Source organism: Sorex fumeus, unplaced genomic scaffold (assembly GCF_029834395.1).
Source record: "Sorex fumeus unplaced genomic scaffold, SorFum_2.1 ptg000063l, whole genome shotgun sequence".
Taxonomy (NCBI): domain Eukaryota; kingdom Metazoa; phylum Chordata; class Mammalia; order Eulipotyphla; family Soricidae; genus Sorex; species Sorex fumeus.
In genome coordinates, this window is record NW_026606120.1 from 75,607,247 (window position 1) to 75,623,637 (window position 16,391).

At 52.3% G+C, this 16,391-nt stretch overlaps 2 protein-coding genes across 3 annotated transcripts in view; one reads left to right on the top strand and one right to left on the bottom strand.

The window, feature by feature from the left end:
• ACLY (ATP citrate lyase) overlaps positions 1–4,426 on the bottom strand; it is a 45,104-nt gene extending 40,678 nt beyond the window's left edge. For both annotated transcript variants that reach the window (XM_056128199.1, XM_056128198.1), the window contains exon 1: positions 4,274–4,426. The gene's annotated coding sequence lies outside the window, so the exon portion shown is untranslated. The remainder of the gene's footprint in view (positions 1–4,273) is intronic.
• A 1,526-nt stretch (positions 4,427–5,952) lies between these two features.
• NKIRAS2 (NFKB inhibitor interacting Ras like 2) overlaps positions 5,953–16,391 on the top strand; it is an 86,294-nt gene continuing 75,855 nt past the window's right edge. Inside the window, exon 1 of the mRNA XM_056128218.1 lies at positions 5,953–5,962. The gene's annotated coding sequence lies outside the window, so the exon portion shown is untranslated. The remainder of the gene's footprint in view (positions 5,963–16,391) is intronic.

Sequence of the window (16,391 nt, forward strand, 5' to 3'; positions counted from 1 at the left end):
GCCTGAAAGAAAAATGCCGTTCCTGGGGGTCGGAGGGATAGTACAGCGGGTACGGCGTTTGCCTTGCACACGGCCCACCTGGTTCCATCCCCGCCATCACACCTGGTCCCCCGAGCACCAGGAGTGATTGTTGAGTGCAGAGCCAGGAGGAAGCCCTGAGCAACATGGGGTGAGGCCCAAAAACCAAAAACCAAAACAACAAACAAGCCCCTTCCTTCCCGCAGGGACTGAAACAGGCCCTGTGCGCCCCTTCCTCAGGGAAGGGTCTGTCAGAACTGCTCCGTCTCCCTGTGCAGGCCAGGTCCTGACATGTCCGGGCTCCCAGGGGCAGTGACGGGAGCCAGCTGGGAGAAGACGAGGGGGGTGTGCAGGGAGGCAAAAGCTAAAGGTTAAGCAGAGGGGCCAGAGACACAGTACAACGGGGAAGGTCCTTGTTTTGCACATAGCCCACCTGGGTTCAACCTCTGGCACCCCATATGGTCCTCTGAACCTCACAGGGAATCACCCCTGGTTACAGAGCCAGAAGTAAGCCCTAAGCACCATCAGGTGTGGCCCCACCCCCCCTAAAAAAAAAAACAAAAACCAAAAAGAATTCGGCCAGATCAGGAAGAGCTCCTGATCCACTCTGCCTTGCAGGGACCCAGAAGGCCAAATGCTGAAACGGCTGGGGAGAGGTGTCAGATGCAAATAAAGGTGGGCAGGGTAGGGAGGTGGCATGTCGTGGGCAGGAAGGCGGCTCGTGGGCCGAAGTTCCAGGGCTCACACCTCCCTCTCAGCTGGTCAGGCTGGGACTTCAGGTTCTGGCTTGGCCTGCTCCCGCTGCGCCCGGCGAGTGTCCGGCTCAGCACAATGGGCGCATTCAGCCTGGAACCTGGGAAGGGGCTCAAGAGATGTCCCCTTCTCTGGCCTTTCCCTGGGATGGCTTCCGGCTCTGTGTCAACACAGAGCGTACGAAGGAGGGCACCTCCAGCTGTCCCACTGGCCCACGGCCCTCCCCACCACCCTCCCCCCACCCACTCCAGGCTCCATTTCTCAACCTCCTTGACTCAGACCTGAAAAACTGGTCCTGAAATCAGATGGGTACCGCTCCCCCCATTCCCCTCCCAAACAGTACAGCCCAGGGCAGATCATGCTGAGAAAGGAGGGGGCAGTTTGTCCACCCTGAAGAGTTCTGACAGAGCAAGCACCAGCGATCACAAAGTCCGTGGAGAGGGCCATCTTGCCCGACCAGCAGAGAGAAGGCCCGTACACACTTCCAGAATAATTCCCCAATCAGACCAGAATCCCACTCTAGAAAGGACCTGGGGCCATCTGCAGCTGGGGGAAAATAAATAAATAAATCACCTCATTTCAGCTCCAAGAGGTCCTGCTCCCAGGGATACGGAACAGGCTGGGGGAGCAGCCGACAGGGAGCAGGGGCAGGGCAGGGAACTGGCGACCAGAGCCCCCTGGCTTAGATGAGGCAGGTTCTTCCAAGCGCCAGGAAGAGGTAGGAGGGCAAAGAACCATATTCTCCAGTGCAGGCTAAGGAAACTGAAAATCAGGGAGGAGCGTGAGTGCCAATTCAGGGCAAGTTATGGTGCTTACTGTAAAGGTGACTGGTTCGATCTCCTGCACCACAGATGGTCCTCCGAGCACTGAGCAGGAGTAACCCTGAGTGATGCTGAGTGTAGCCCATGCCCCAGCTCCACACATCCAAAGAAAACCAGGGAGATTACAGGGATGAGGATAGGGGTGGGGGAGCCCCCACTGATTCAAAAGCTCATTGGTCTAGAGCCTCTGCAGAGGGCACTGGTTCTGCTCCTATTTAAGGTCTGACTCTTGTCAGGAGCTGAAGGCCTAAAATAACGTGTACATCATCTGTGAAGGCAGGTTTCAAGCACTAGCCTGTGGTTTGCATCTGGCCCAAGACGACCAGTTAAGAGCATTTGCTCCAGGGGCCGGAAAGACAGTACAGCATGGGGGGCGTTTGCATGGTATGCATACAACCTGGGTTCGATCTTTATCATCACTTACAAACCCTGCCAGACTCCTAAGCACAGACCATGGAGTGGCCCTTGAGCACTGCACCAGGAGTAAGTCCTGAGCATCACTGGGTGTGGCCCCAGAACCAAAATTTTAAAAAGAGCATTGCGGGACTGGAAGGACAGTACAAGGGGTAGGATGCTTCCCTGGCAGGGGTCAACCCCTGGCTCCCCAAGTCCGCCAGGTGTAATCCCTAATCACCAAAGAGTATGGTCCCCAAATAAAATTTTAAAAAAGAGCATTTACGGGTTGCGAAAGATAGTAGGTAAAATGCTTGCCAGGCACATGTGGGAACAGTGGTCAATCCCCAGCTCCCCAAGCCCACCAAGAGTGAACCTTAAGTACCATTCGAGTATAGCGAAAGAAAGAAAGAAAGAAAGAAAGAAAGAAAGAAAGAAAGGACATTTGCGGAGATAGAGTGATAGTACAGCAGGTAGGGCACCTGCCTTGCATGCTATCCACAAGGGTTCGATCCCCGGCATCCCATTGAGCACCACCGGGAATAATTCCTGAATGCAGAGCCAGGAGTAACCCCTGAGCATTGCTGGGTGTGGCTCAAAAACCAATAATAATAATAATAACAATAATACTGCACACCCCCCCTACCCTCACCCCTAAAGTATTAGGCAGCCTGGCAGAAACTGACAGGCTGCTGATAAATGGGTTTAGGGAACAGTGAAGACCACAGGAGCCCACTCTGGGAGACCACTCCACCCCCACCCCCAAAACACACACTGTCACCTAGTAACAACCAAATGTGCAAACCATTTCTGAGGATTCATGCCAAGCAACCTGGAAACACACCACTCTCACCCCATATCCCACGCCCACTCTCTCCTCCCGGGGAGGGGCCATGCAGCCTGAATGAGACCTTTTCTGGGCGCGGGCTGAGTGACCCAGGCCTGAGTTCATCCCCAGCAGCACACAGGGCAGAGGCAGCCCACAGGGAAGGCGGAATGAAAAGAGCCTGTTCCCCAGGACAGTCCCCCTGGGACGCGGGCGGTGGGGAGGAGTCACTGGGGATGCTACTTAGGGTCCCCTCTGGGCAGGGCAAAGAGCACTCACTTTAGGGCTAGCATCTACAGGGTTTGCCTTCGGGAGAGGGCAGCGCGTTCAGGCGCAAAGGGGTAGAATTCGGTAAGAACCGACTTTCTTCGCAGCCAGCTCCGGGTGGGAATGGGGGTGTAGACCAAGCGACAGCGGGAGCTTCTCATTACTGACAAGAGCTCTCCAGGAGGTGAAAATAACCCCTCTGAGCAGCTGGGCCCTAGCACGGATCCCCCCAGTCGCCCGGCGCTTAAGAAATCCCAGGAGAGGAGCTCGCTGCAAGGGAGCAAAGTTAGAGGGTGCGCGCAGGGTGGAACAAACTCCCGCTCTCCGGCGCGCCCCATCTCGCGCCCCCAAATCCCCCGCGCCGGCAGAGGGCTGGAGACCCTCGAACGGCAGGACTATCTGGAACTGCAAAGTTGGAGCGGGCAGGAGGCGCGGGGCTGACCCTCGCGTCGGCTCGGCCCCTGCCGACGGCGGGGCGGGAGGCGGCCAGCCCGGGCCATCTGTCGCTGGGCGGCGGGGCCCGGCCGCACCCCCCGCGCCACGAGGGTCCTTCCCGCGCCGCCCGCGCCGCCGCCGCGCCCCGGCCAGCTCCTCGCCGTGAGGCCAGGCCTCGGGCACCCGGGCCGGCGCCGGCCCCGCGTGGTCGGCGCCGCGCCCGGCTCGCTCGCTCTCTCCGGCGGGGCGCGGGGCTCCGCCGACTCTCGGCAGAACTCGAGGCAAAGGGCCTGCGCGCCCGCTGGGGAAGGGTCCGCGCCGGCCGCCGGGCCACCACGATCTCGACTTCACGCCGCCGGCATCCGGTGGGGCCAAGCCGGATGGGGGCAAGAGCGAGCAGGCTCCAGCCGGAGGAGGCGCGGGCAGCGGCCAGCGAGGGGGTGAGGGGCGCCAGGACCCGGCGAAGCGAAGACAATCGGGCGGAGGGAAGCCAAGCCGAGCGCCGTGCAAACTCCCCGAAACTGAGATGCGGGAGGCTTGGGTGGGTGGGGGGCGGGAGGCCGGCTCGGCACGCGGCCCCCGGCGCGGGATCCCGGGAGAAGGCGAAAACCAAGAAGCCCCAAAACTTCCAGGCAGGTGCAGGGAGGGCGCGTGAGCACCCAGCCGCTTCGGGGAAGGCGGTTCCGGGTTGAAGGAGACCGGCAGGAAGCTCCGCGAGCAGGTGGCGCCCCTGCAGCGAGGGCAGCTGCCCGCCACTCACCTCTCCACGAAAGTCCGAGCGCGGCGCTCCCTCCACAGGCCCTGACTCACCGCCGCCCACAGCCCGGAGCGCTCAAGCCTCTACAGCCGCCCGGGATCCGGCTTTTGTCCCGGCCCCGGCCGCCTTCTCCCCGCCCCCATCGGCACACAGCGCAAGCGGCGCCGCGATTGGGCACACGCGTTCCCTAGCCTGAGCACCAGAGCTCCTCTCGATTGGCTGATCGGGGTAGCCCCGCCTTTAGGGGCGGGGCCCGGGGCGGGGCGGGCCTTCTGGGACTTGTAGTCCTTTCTGCGGCGTCCGTCCCGGGAGGCGGGCAGGCGCCTCCTCTTTAGAGTCTGCGGGGCAGGGGCGGGGAGAGGGCGGGGCCTCGAGTGGGGAGATGGGCCGGGCTACGCGGGGAGGAGAAAGTACCGGGCTGGGGGCCATGGCATGATCGCCTAGGGGCTGGGCCGATCGCCGCTCGGACTTCGGGCGGGGGGCGGGGAGGGGGAGGCGGAGGGGGGCCGGCGGGGGGGACCTGCCTCTTAGCGCGGCTTTCGGGACTTGGAGTCTCCTTCACTTCTCCCAAGAGGGAAAACTGACTTCGCCTTCTGGACGCCTGAAATCGGCCACACCGAACTCGGCGGCTTACACCCGCTTTTCAAGCGGCCGCGGCAGCCTGCGCTCTCTTTTGCCCGCGGACCCTCACCAATGAGCCCGTGGGAAAGGGGCTGAGAGCTGAAGTTGGAGATCAGACCCGGCGTGGGACAGGAGAGGGCAGGAGACCGGGAGGAGCAGGTGGGGCTGGGAGAACAATGCCTCGCGCCCCACTCACCTGCTCACCTGTCCGCCGAATTGGCGGGAGAGTCCAGCCTACAGAACTGAGACCGCCTCTCCTCTCTCCAGCTCACAGCGCCACAACGACCCACCCGGCCTCAAAGCCTCCATACCGGAATGAATGAACCGTTGCCTTCTCCAGGACCAGGATGCCAGACGATTTCTCCAAACCCAAAACTAGGACACCTGGTCTGACAGGGGCCCTTGAACTTGTAGGGCAGAATGTTTGAAATCAGACAGCCCTGGGAGCCAGGATGTATATTTACTGTTCTGACATTCTGGAACTCTCCACCCTTGGCCTGTAGTTCTGTCAGTATATGAGCTATTCCCTGACCAGTCTATGAGCTGTTCTCTGACCCTAACCACAGTCAGCTCCACGCTGGAGGCCAGACATCTATCTGCACCAGGGAATTCAGGAGATACTGTCAGCCCAGGGTGCAGGGAATCCGTGTGCCTCTGCCAAGGTCCCTGCGTCAGACTGCTCTCCGCAATGCGGTGGCCAAGAACTTCTCCACCAAAAGCCATTCTTCCATGCAGTTTTATTTATTTTTATTTATTTTTGTTTGTTGGAGGGCCACACCTGGCAGTGCTCTGTGCTGAGGAACTACTCCTGGTAGTTCTCAGGGGACCATATGGAATACCAGGGATTGAGCTAGGGTTGATCGTGTTCAAAGCAAACACCCTCCCCTCCCCTCTACTATCTCTCCAGCCCTCCACACAATTTCAGACAGGACTGAGTGTACCTATCCTTCTGCCTTTGCCTGAACAAGTGATCCCGAATGATGTCACCTTCTCACCCCTTCTCACGTTCATCTTTGGAAAACTGGTGCTCCTCCCCTCCTCTCTGCTCTGGATCCCAGACTCTTTTGCCCCTCTGTGGGGTTGAGCTCCGCTCCTACTAAGAATCCTTCCAAATGCACACATTTGGGAGATTGGTCAGTTCCCAGTAGGTAAAGAAAACATCACCTGTGAAGATCCTCCCTTTCTGAACTGGGAGAACAGGAGCTTTCTACACTAGCAGGAAGACTGTAGTCAGGAGGTGGTCTCTGCATGCCCAGCAATTGTCCCTCTGGTTTGACAGAAAGATACATTCACCCAGAAGCAAGCATTCAGGTGGAACATGAATCATAACAAACCCTTTGTTTATCAATGTGGCAATAGAAATAAAACAACATTTTTGTATTTGTTTTGGGGCATGCTCAGCAGTGCTCTAGATTTACTCCTGGCTCTGTGCTCAGGGATCACTCCTGGAGGGGTTCAGGGAACCATATGAGGTGCTGGGAATTGAACCCGGAGTGGCTGCATGAAAGGCAAGTGCTTTACCCACTGTACTATCGTTCCAACCTTGATAAAACACGGTTTTTAGGTGCACATGCACTCCATAATTTCGTTTCTATCAACTGGCCTTTATACTTGCACATGTGCATGAAGATAGATTTCCCAGTGTGTTTTCTTTATTCTGTATAGGGCCTAGTGTGGACAATAGCACATGCTCAGTAAATATTTGTCAAGTGATTAAATTCCTGTGTAATATGTTGGTGGGTCCAAATTGGATTTGTCTTGGCCAGAGGCAATTTGGGGAGGGAGAGAGAAAGGTTCTGACCAGAGGGGTCTGTAAGCCAATCACTGAGGTCTTCCCATCCCTCCGTGATAGTGCTCCAAGCCTGGAAGCTCAGTCCAGAGAACCAGGGTCCCCAGGGAAGACTCTCCGTTGTCCACCATGGCCCCACTAAGGATCCTCTGCCCTACATTAAGCCAGCCTTTCTTCTTATTTCCTTTTTCTGATTTGAAAGCGGAAACACCGGGGGGTGGGGAGATGTCTCCTAGAACCCATGCTTTGCATGTAACAGCCTCCTACTGCATATAGCCCAAATACAAAGAAGCAAAGCTCTAAACTTTATCTTCTGTCATTTGAGTCCTCTCTTTTCTAGACTAGAGAACAGGTAGGTCCCTGTCACTGTTTATTTTGATTTATTTATTACTTTTTTTGGTTTTGGAGTTCCACTCAGCAGTGCTCAGGACTTACTCCCAGATCTGTGTTTAGGGATTACTCCTGGAGGGGCTCAGGGAGTCATATGGGATGCCAGGGATTGAACGCAAGTTGGCCATGAGCAAGGCAAGCATATTACCCAATGTAATCACTCCAGCCTTAGGCCCCTTTCATTTAACAAATGGATATAAACCCCATATGCATACTCAGACATTGAGCTTTGTTTCCAAAGGCAAGAATTGTCTGGCCTTATAGGTTTTAATCCTGTGTAGTTTGTGCTCACTAAACCCCTGTCATGTGAAAGGCCTACCCATTGGCACATTCCCCATCATTATCTCGTAGAAGAGTGACCAAGCCTTTGCAGCCAGCTCCTGTATTTTGTCCCTTACAACCTGCTGTAGTGATGAAGAGGGAGTGAAGGTCATAGCCAATGAATCTCTTCCCTTTTTGGGGGGTGGTCAGGGGTGTCAATAACACCTTGTTGAATCAGTCAGGGCTTACTCCTGGCTCTGTGCACTCAGGGATTACTCCTGGCAGTGCTCGAGGGGCTCAGATGAGGTACCAAATATCAAACCCAGGTGAATCACATGAACTCTCTCTGTACTAACTCTCTGGTGCCAAGATCTCTTTCTTTTTAGAAGAAAAAAAATGGGGGCTGGAGCAATAGCACAGCGGGTAGGGCGTTTGCCTTGCACACAGCCAACCCAGGTTCAATTCCCAGCATCCCATATGGTCCCCTGAGCACCACCAAGGGTGATTCCTGAGTGCAGAGCCAGGAGTAACCCCTGTGCATTGCTGGATGTGACCCTAAAAGAAAAAAAATGCCAGGGGGGGGGCGAGGTGAATGGAGGTATAGTACAGTGGGTAGGGTGTTTGCCTTGTACGCGGCCGACCCGGGTTTGATCCCCAGCATCCCATATGATCACCTGAGCACTGCCAGGAGTAATTCCTGAGTGCAAGGCCAGAAGTAGCCCCTGAGTACTGCTGGGTGTGGCTCAAACACCAAATAAAAAAGGATTAATACATAAATTAAAAAGTTACAAAGCAAGAAAATTCTTATCACACACATATAAACTGAAATTAGTTCTTTCATTCAGAATGCAGCTAGTGAACACCTGTAATGTGCTGGGAGCTGTTGTGACCACTGTGGTGAGTAAAACAAGCAAAGTGCCCCCCTGAACCCACCATGGGCCTGTGAGACTCCAGAGGGGAAATAGCACAGGACACTCCCTATGGGATGAAGAAATGTGGTATGTCAGAAAGTGATGTTTTGGAGCACATCAACCGAAGACAGGGGCTATCTTCTCTGAGAGCTTCTTCCTCTAAGTGGGAAAGTGTAACTGAGACTTCCTGAGAGTCACCCACACATCAGAATAAAATAAGACCAGATTGATAGGACTGTTCTCATAAGCTTTGATTTCTCTTGGATAAATTGTTAGGATTAGAATGTCTGGGTCAGGAGCTGGAGTGATAGTACAGCAGGTAGAACATTTGCCTTGCACATGGTCGACCCAGGTTTGATCCTCAGCATCCCATATGCACCCTGAGCACTACCAGGAGTAATTCCTGAGGCAGAGCCAGGAGTAACCCCTGAGCATTTCCAGATATGACCGAAAAAGTAAAAAAATTTAAAAAAGAATGTTTGGGTCAGGGGTCAGAGTAACAGTACAGCGGATAGGGCACTTGCCTTGCATGTGACCAACCCAGCTTTGATCTGCAACCCACATATGGTCCCTTGAGCCTGCCAGGAGAGATTCCTGAATGCAAAGCCAGGAGTAAGCCATGAGCACCACTGAGAGTGGTTCCAAAACAAACAAACAAAAAATAAAATGTCTGGGCCATAGAATACATTTAACTTTTATTTGTATGTTTTGGGCAATGCCAAGTAGTGCAGGGTGTTACTCCCAGCTCTGTGCTTGGGGCCCATGTGGTATTGAGAATTGAACTGGAGCCTCCCACATGCAAAGCATGAACTTGGTCCATCAAGATATTTCTCTGGCCTCATACATCTAATCTTTCGAAGAGTTTCCAAAATTTTTCTCAATGTATACCCAATGTGATTGTACCATTTTACATTCCCACTGGTCAATATTCCTAAGTTCCAGTTGCTCAGGATCTTTTCCAATATACTGCAAGGCCAGTCTTTTTTCCGTTTTTCTCTTTTGGGCCACACCCAGTGATGCTCAGGGTTTTCTCTTGGCCTGCACTCATGATCACTACTGACAAGGCTTGGGGAACCATAGGGGTACCAGGGATCAAATCTGGGGGGTCGTGTGCAACGCAAACCCCTTACCTGCTGTGCTATCGCTCCAGTATGGCCTATCTTTGAATTTGCATACGTTTCCTTTGGGGGAGATAGAGGAACCCTCCAAAGCAGTGCTCAGGGGGGTTTAATTCCCAACAGTACTTTTTTTTTCTGTTTTGGGTAACCCAGCGATGCTCAGGGTTACTCCTGGTTCATGCACTCAAGAATTACTCCTGGCCGTGCTTGGGGGACCATATGGGATGCTGGGAATCGAACCCGGGTCGGCCGCGTGCAAGTCAAACGCCCTACCCGCTGTGCTATCACTCCAGCCCCGAATTCCCAACAATATTTGTCCAATCAGGCGAGATGGTTCCATGTTAGGTCCTGGGGAGCTATGCTCAGGACCTGTGGTTCTGAGAACCCCAAGGACCACCCCTGAGGTGCTTGAGGATCACTCAGTGGTGCAGTTCCAGGGATCAAACTGGGATCTCTGGTCCATGATCCTTGGACTCTTTTGGAGTACAAAAGATGAGCATTTTTGGAGTGATTTTTTGTGGGGGCAATTTCAAATAATGCTCAGTAGGAGGTGAGGAGGCAGAGATAGTACAACAGGTAAGGGACTTGCTTTGCATGCAGCCAGCCTGGGTTTGATCCCTGGCACTGCATACGGTCCCCAAAGCCTTTCAGGAGTGAGCACAGAGCCAGGAGTTATCCCTGAATATGAATAGGGGAGGCTTCACCAAATAGAAACAAACAAAAAACAATGCTCAGTGATCCTGGGGCTACTCCCAGCAACACCTACCAACCGGGGACCCACAGCCACCAGGACACAGCCAGTGGAACTCAGGGTAAGGTTTTAAATTTTTACATCAAATTAATTTTTTTTCTTACTTTTTATGCTCTATTAAAATTCACCCCTCTCGGAGAGCCCGGCAAGCTACTGAGAGTATTCGATATGCCAGACACAGTAACAACAAAGTCTCCAATGGAGACGTTACTGGGCCCGCTTGAGCAAATTGACGATCAACGGGAGGGCCTTTGTATTTGTTGTTTGTATTAAAATTTTCACCTATTTCCTCGCGAAGAACTCCACATCGGGACACACGGCCTAGAATGGAATGAACAGGGTGAGAGACTATCTGAGTTCATTATGTCAACCAAGACCATCCATGGTAACTCACAGTTCCAGAAGGCCGAATCTAAACGCTGGACATGGGAGTCTCCCGGTGGACAGTTCCACAACGAAATTGACCACATCATATTCAATCGACTGTTTTGCCTGATTGATGTCGCTGTTGTTCCAAAATTCCAGACGGGATTGGACCACCATCTCCTTCGTGCAAAATTCTACTTCAAGAGAGGGGAGAAAGGACTGCAAAGATTAAGAAGAGAACTCCCAAGAAGACCACCAACTGGGAGCTCTTTGGCACTATTGCTGCAACATGGGAAGATTCCGTCGTTGACCACATTGACGAGGAACACGATCGACTGGTTCAGCACCTCCATGATTGTGCAAGGAATGCCAAGAGAGAGATAGCCACAAAAAAAGCCTGTCTTCGAGAACTCTTGATCTTATTCGCTGATGTGGCTTGGCATATGCCTCAGGCAACCACAAGTGAACATCAGAGCTCGCAAAGGAGTGCAGAGAAGCAATAAAGGAAGACCTCAAAAAGAGAAGAACAGGGGCTGGAGCGATAGCACAGCAGGTAGGGCGTTTGCCTTGCACACAGTCAACATGGCCAACACAAGTTCAATTCCCAGCATCACATATCGTCCCCTGAGCACTGCCAGGAGCAATTCCTGAGTGCATGAGCCAGGAGTAACCCCTGAGCATCGCTGGGTGTGACCCGAAAAGCAAAAAAAAAAAAAAAAAAAAAAAGAGAGAAGAACAGCAGTGCGGGTAGATACGGCAGAAGCCAGGAAAAGCGTTCATAATGCCCGCCTGTCCTTCGCCAACTACAAGACCAAGATAACTGCCCTCCGACGTCCTGATGGATCTATTACAAAGGCAATGGAGAAGATTATCCATGACTTCTACTCAGATCTCTTTGATAGCCACATCAACCTGCCCACATACCAAATTCCACAGGATGGATATGTCGTTCCCAACGTTCTCCCTTCCGAAATCCGACATGCCATTTCATCAGTAAAGAAACGAACAGCACCTGGCCCAGACAAGGTCAGACCTGAACACCTGAAGAACCTGCCGTCAGTACTCATCAATACACTGGCTCGGCTCTTCACACACTATCTGTCTGAATGCAAGGTTCTGTCCCAATGGAAAACTAGCAGGAGGACTGTACTACTGTACAAGAAGAGAGGCATCCACGACACTGGCAACTATTGCCTGATCTGCCTATTGTCTGTCATCTGCAAGCTGTTCACTCGAGTCATCCTGAATAGGATTGGCAGAACACTAGATGAAGGACAACCATGCGAGCAAGCAGGGTTCCACAAAGGATTCAGCACAATTGACCATATCCACATGATAACCAAGTTCATTGAGGTTTCTCAGGAGTTCAAGATGCTGCTTTGTCTAACGTTCATTGATTTAAAGAAGGCCTTTGATTCTGTTGAGACAGAAGTGGTCATCGAAGCCCTAGCCAATCAGGGCATTCATACTCAATACATCAGGATCCTCCGTGAGCTGTATTACAGATTCACTACCAGGATCTCACCATTCTACAAAGAAGTGATCATCGTTGTCAAGAGAGGAGTTCGGCAGGGTGATAGCATTTCATCGAAACTCTTCAGTGCCACCCTCAAGAACGTCATGCGACGACTGGAATGGGAAGGAAATGGGAGTGAAGATAGACGGTCGGCAGCTACACCACCTTCGCTTTGCTGATGACATCGTTCTAATAACACCAAACATTAGCCAAGCGGCACAAATGCTGGCCGACTTCAACCGTGAGTGTGAAAAGGTCAGACTCCAACTGAATCTCACAAACAAAATGTTTATGAGAAACAGTCTCGTTCCTGACATTCCACTCGCTCTCAACAGAACGACCATCTCTGAATGTAACAGTTATGTGCACCTAGGTTGAGAAGTCAACATGACAAATGGCCCGGCACCTGAGTTGTGCAGGAGGAAGAGAGCAGCTTGGAACGCCTTCAAGAGCGTCAAAGAAATAGCTAAGAGGACAAAGAATCTCCGGCTCTGGACACATCTCTTCAATTCCACTGTTCTTCCTGCATTAACATGCGCCTCAGAGACCTGAACCCTAAGAAAACAGGATGAGAACGCTATTCAGGTCTCCCAAAGAGGAATTGAAAGAGCTATGCTTGGAATATCACGTATCACCCAAATGAGAGAAAGAATCTGGAGTTCCGACCTCTGTCAATGGTCAAGAATCAGGGACGCTGTCTCATTTGCCAAGGCATCGAAAATCAGATGGGCTGGACATGTAATGAGATTTGGAGACGTCCACTGGACTAGAGCTATTACCGACTGGATTCCATGGGACGTCAAAAGACTGCGTGGCCGCCCACCTACGAGATGGTCAGACTTCTTTGTCAAGACCCTGAATGATCGGTTTGAGGCTCTTTGTGTTCCTAGAACAAGTAGATGCCATTGGGCTACACTAGCACGCGACAGGGATGAATGGAGATGTTACTGGCGCCCGCTTGAGCAAACTGATGAGTAACGGGATGTCAAATGATCAAGTGACCTATTTCTTCTAGTTTTTAATCACTTTACCTGTTACATTTAAATCTTTTGAGTTAGTTTTTATATATGTAAGGATCAAGGATTTTTCTGTTTCATTTTGACATATGGCTATCCAGCTGTTTCCACACCATTTGTGGAAAAAGTGGTCCTTTTCCATCCATTTTCCTCAAAAAGTTTGTCTATCATTAATTATTCACATTTGTGATTCTACTTCTAGGCTCTACTCTCTTCCATTGGTCTACAGCATGATCCTTGGACTAGTACCATTATTGCAGCTTCAATCTGGGGGGAGTGGATATGTATGCAGGGGGATGGAAAGCACGACTTCATACAGGCAAGGCATGAGCCCTCACAGAGATGCACTCCCTGCCCACTCACTGTGGTTTTAACATAAATCTTAAGGGGCCAGAGCAATAGTCCAGCAGGTAGGGCATTTGTCTTGTGCACAGCAAAGCCATGTTTTTTCCCCTTTTTTTGGGGGCCACACCCAGCGATGCTCAGGGGTTACTCCTGACTTTGCACTCAGAAATTACTCCTGGCGGTGCTTGGGGGACCACACGGGATGCTGGGAATCGAACCCAGATCAGTCGCATACAAGGCAAACGCCCTACCCACTGTGCCATCACTCCAGTTCCAGCAAAGCCATGTTTGATCCCTAGCACCCCATATGGTTCGCCTAGCCCACCAGGAGTAATCCCTGAGTACTGAGCCAGGAGTAAGTCCTGAGCACAGGCAGGTGTGGCCCCGCCGCAAACTCCACCCCCCACCTGCAAACTATTTGAGGGTTTAGTTTTTGAAGGGTGGACCATACATGACAGTGCTCAGGGGTCAGTCTTGGCCAAGCTTGAAGGACCTAAGCGATGTCAAGTATCAAACTGGTATCAACCCCATGCAAGGGAAGAGTCTTAACCCCTGTACAGTCTCTCTGTAGTATTTTCGCTACTCTAGGTCCTTTACACTTTCACACAAATTTAGGACCTGCTTGTCAAGGATTGAGATTTTGCTTGGGATTGGGTTGAATCTAGAGAGTTTGTCTTACATGAGATTTTCTGCTATTCACTACAACGGTATGTTCAACTCACCAGTGTCCATCATAACCTAGCACAGGACGGGTTTCATTTTAGTGTGAAGAGTTGCTACTCCTTGCACAATGAATTCTGCTCCATCCTTTCCTCTGTAGGTTTCCTGTATGCGAGCTATCCCTTTTCCCTCAGCTCAGTGAACTGTCTCTATAACCCCTCATTCCACATCTTCACCAACTCATTTACTCCTCTGTTCTCACCTCCTTTGGAGGGACACAGAAGTTTGAATAATTGGCATCATTCAGGGTGATCATTATTATTATGCCTCTCTGGCCCCGATTAGGCATAATTTTTCTAGGGAAAGAACCATGTAACTCTTTTTTTTTGCTTTTTGGGTCACACCTGGCGATGCACAGGGGTCACTCCTGGCTCTGCACTCAGGAATTACTCCTGGCGGTGCTCAGGGGACCATATGGGATGCTGGGAATCGAACCTGGGTTGGTCGCGTACAAGGCAAACGCCCTATCCACTGTGCTATCACTCCAGCCCCAGAACCATATAACTTTTATCCTGGTACTAAAGGTATTCTTTTATTTACTTCTAAGCTTCAACTTTCTCCTCCCCCCACCCCCAAAAATACAGGGCCAGAGAGATAATACAAAGGGAAGGCACTTGCCTTGCAGTCTCTGGCACTACCAGGAGTAACCCCTGAGCACAGAGCAAGGAACTGTCCCTGAGCACCACAAAAAAAAATTTTTTTTTTGCAATTACTGTAGAAACATGTGCAGTTGTAGCAAATACATAAAAAAGATATCAATTACCTTTTACCCAACTTTCCCCAATGGTTTCACACTAGTACAATAACATCACAAAATTGGCAGCATCAATCCACTTATCTTAATCAGACATTTTTTTTTCTTTCCCCTTTTGGAGGATTTGAGGCATATCCAGAGGTACCCAGAGGCTGCTCCTGGCTCTCTGCTCAGAGGCCAATCCTGGGAAGGCTGTGGGGGAAGGGACAAACAGTAAGCAGCGTCCAGGGATCTAATGCCCACAATGCAAGGCAAGATCCTTACCTCTGTGCTTTTTCTCCAGCCACAACCCCCCAGGTCTACATTACTCATTTGTACATACATGCATTTATATGCAGGTATATATGTGCTAAGGAGACCTTAGATTGTTGAAGCTTTACCAAGACTTTATTTAGCTCCTGCTACATAGTGGGGTAACTGAATTCTAAGAACACATGGTTAAGACCAGATAAGGCCAGGTAAAGTTTCCCCTTCCACTTTAGTGGAACTCTGAAAAGGCAAGGTTCAGTCCTGTCTTGATGAAAGGTCTGACCTGTATTTATTTATGTATTTATTGGGGGGGGGGATGGGAGCACACCTGGGGATGCTCAGGGTTTACTCCTGGCTCTGCACTCAGGAATCACTCCTGGAGGGCCTGGGCGGGCCATAGAAAATGCCCAGGAAAGGAAACCGGGTGGGCCACGTGCAAGGAGAATGCCCTATCTGCTCTACTATCACTCTGGCTCATGTTTTTTGGGGAGTCACATCCGGCTACGCTCAGGGGTTACTCCCGGCTCTGCATTCAGGGGTCACTTCTGGCAGAGCTCTGGGGACCATACGTGGGGCCGGGGATTGAAGCCAAGTTGATGTGCAAGGCAAGAGTGCAAGGCAAGGGCCACAGGCGCCCTTTTTCGAAAGCCATGCTGCAGATGCAAGAAGGTGTTTGTTGGACCCTAGGACCTCGTGCATCCGCTTTGGGTTACAAAGAAATGGGGATAAAAGTCTAGAAGATTCAAAGCCAATCACCAGCGGACAGCCAATGAAAGGTTCAAGTGACCGCAGCCGCATATCCGACGGACTCTCACGCAGATCCTCACACGCTAAAGGTATCGCTATTTTCAGGTTCATTTGGCAGGAGGAGAGGGGCTCGGGGCCGGGAGCAGGGATGCAGTCAGGGGGGTGAAGACAGCGCGGCGCGGCCAAGTCTTGAGCTCTCCCCTGTCACCTTACGCGGCGGACACATCCTGACAGTGAAAGCCCTATCCCTCATCTGAAATTTACCCCCTTAAGCATCTCTAGGCTCTCCGGGCGGTGCATCCTGCCCACGAGGCCACTCACTCGGGAGAGGAGCACGCGCGGCCACGCGGCGCCGCCGTCCTGGCGCTGGTCTCCCCTGTCCCGGACGCGACCGCACGCGCATGCGCACACCCGCGGCGGTTGTTCCCGGGCCTCGGACCCTCAGACGGCCGGGGGCGGGGCCAGAAGTCATCGCGTCCCCCGGTTGCTAGGAGACGGGCTTCCACAACCCAGACCGAAGTTCTCCGGCTTCTCTCGGTCCCTGCCCGGTGTGGGGGCTCCCGGAAC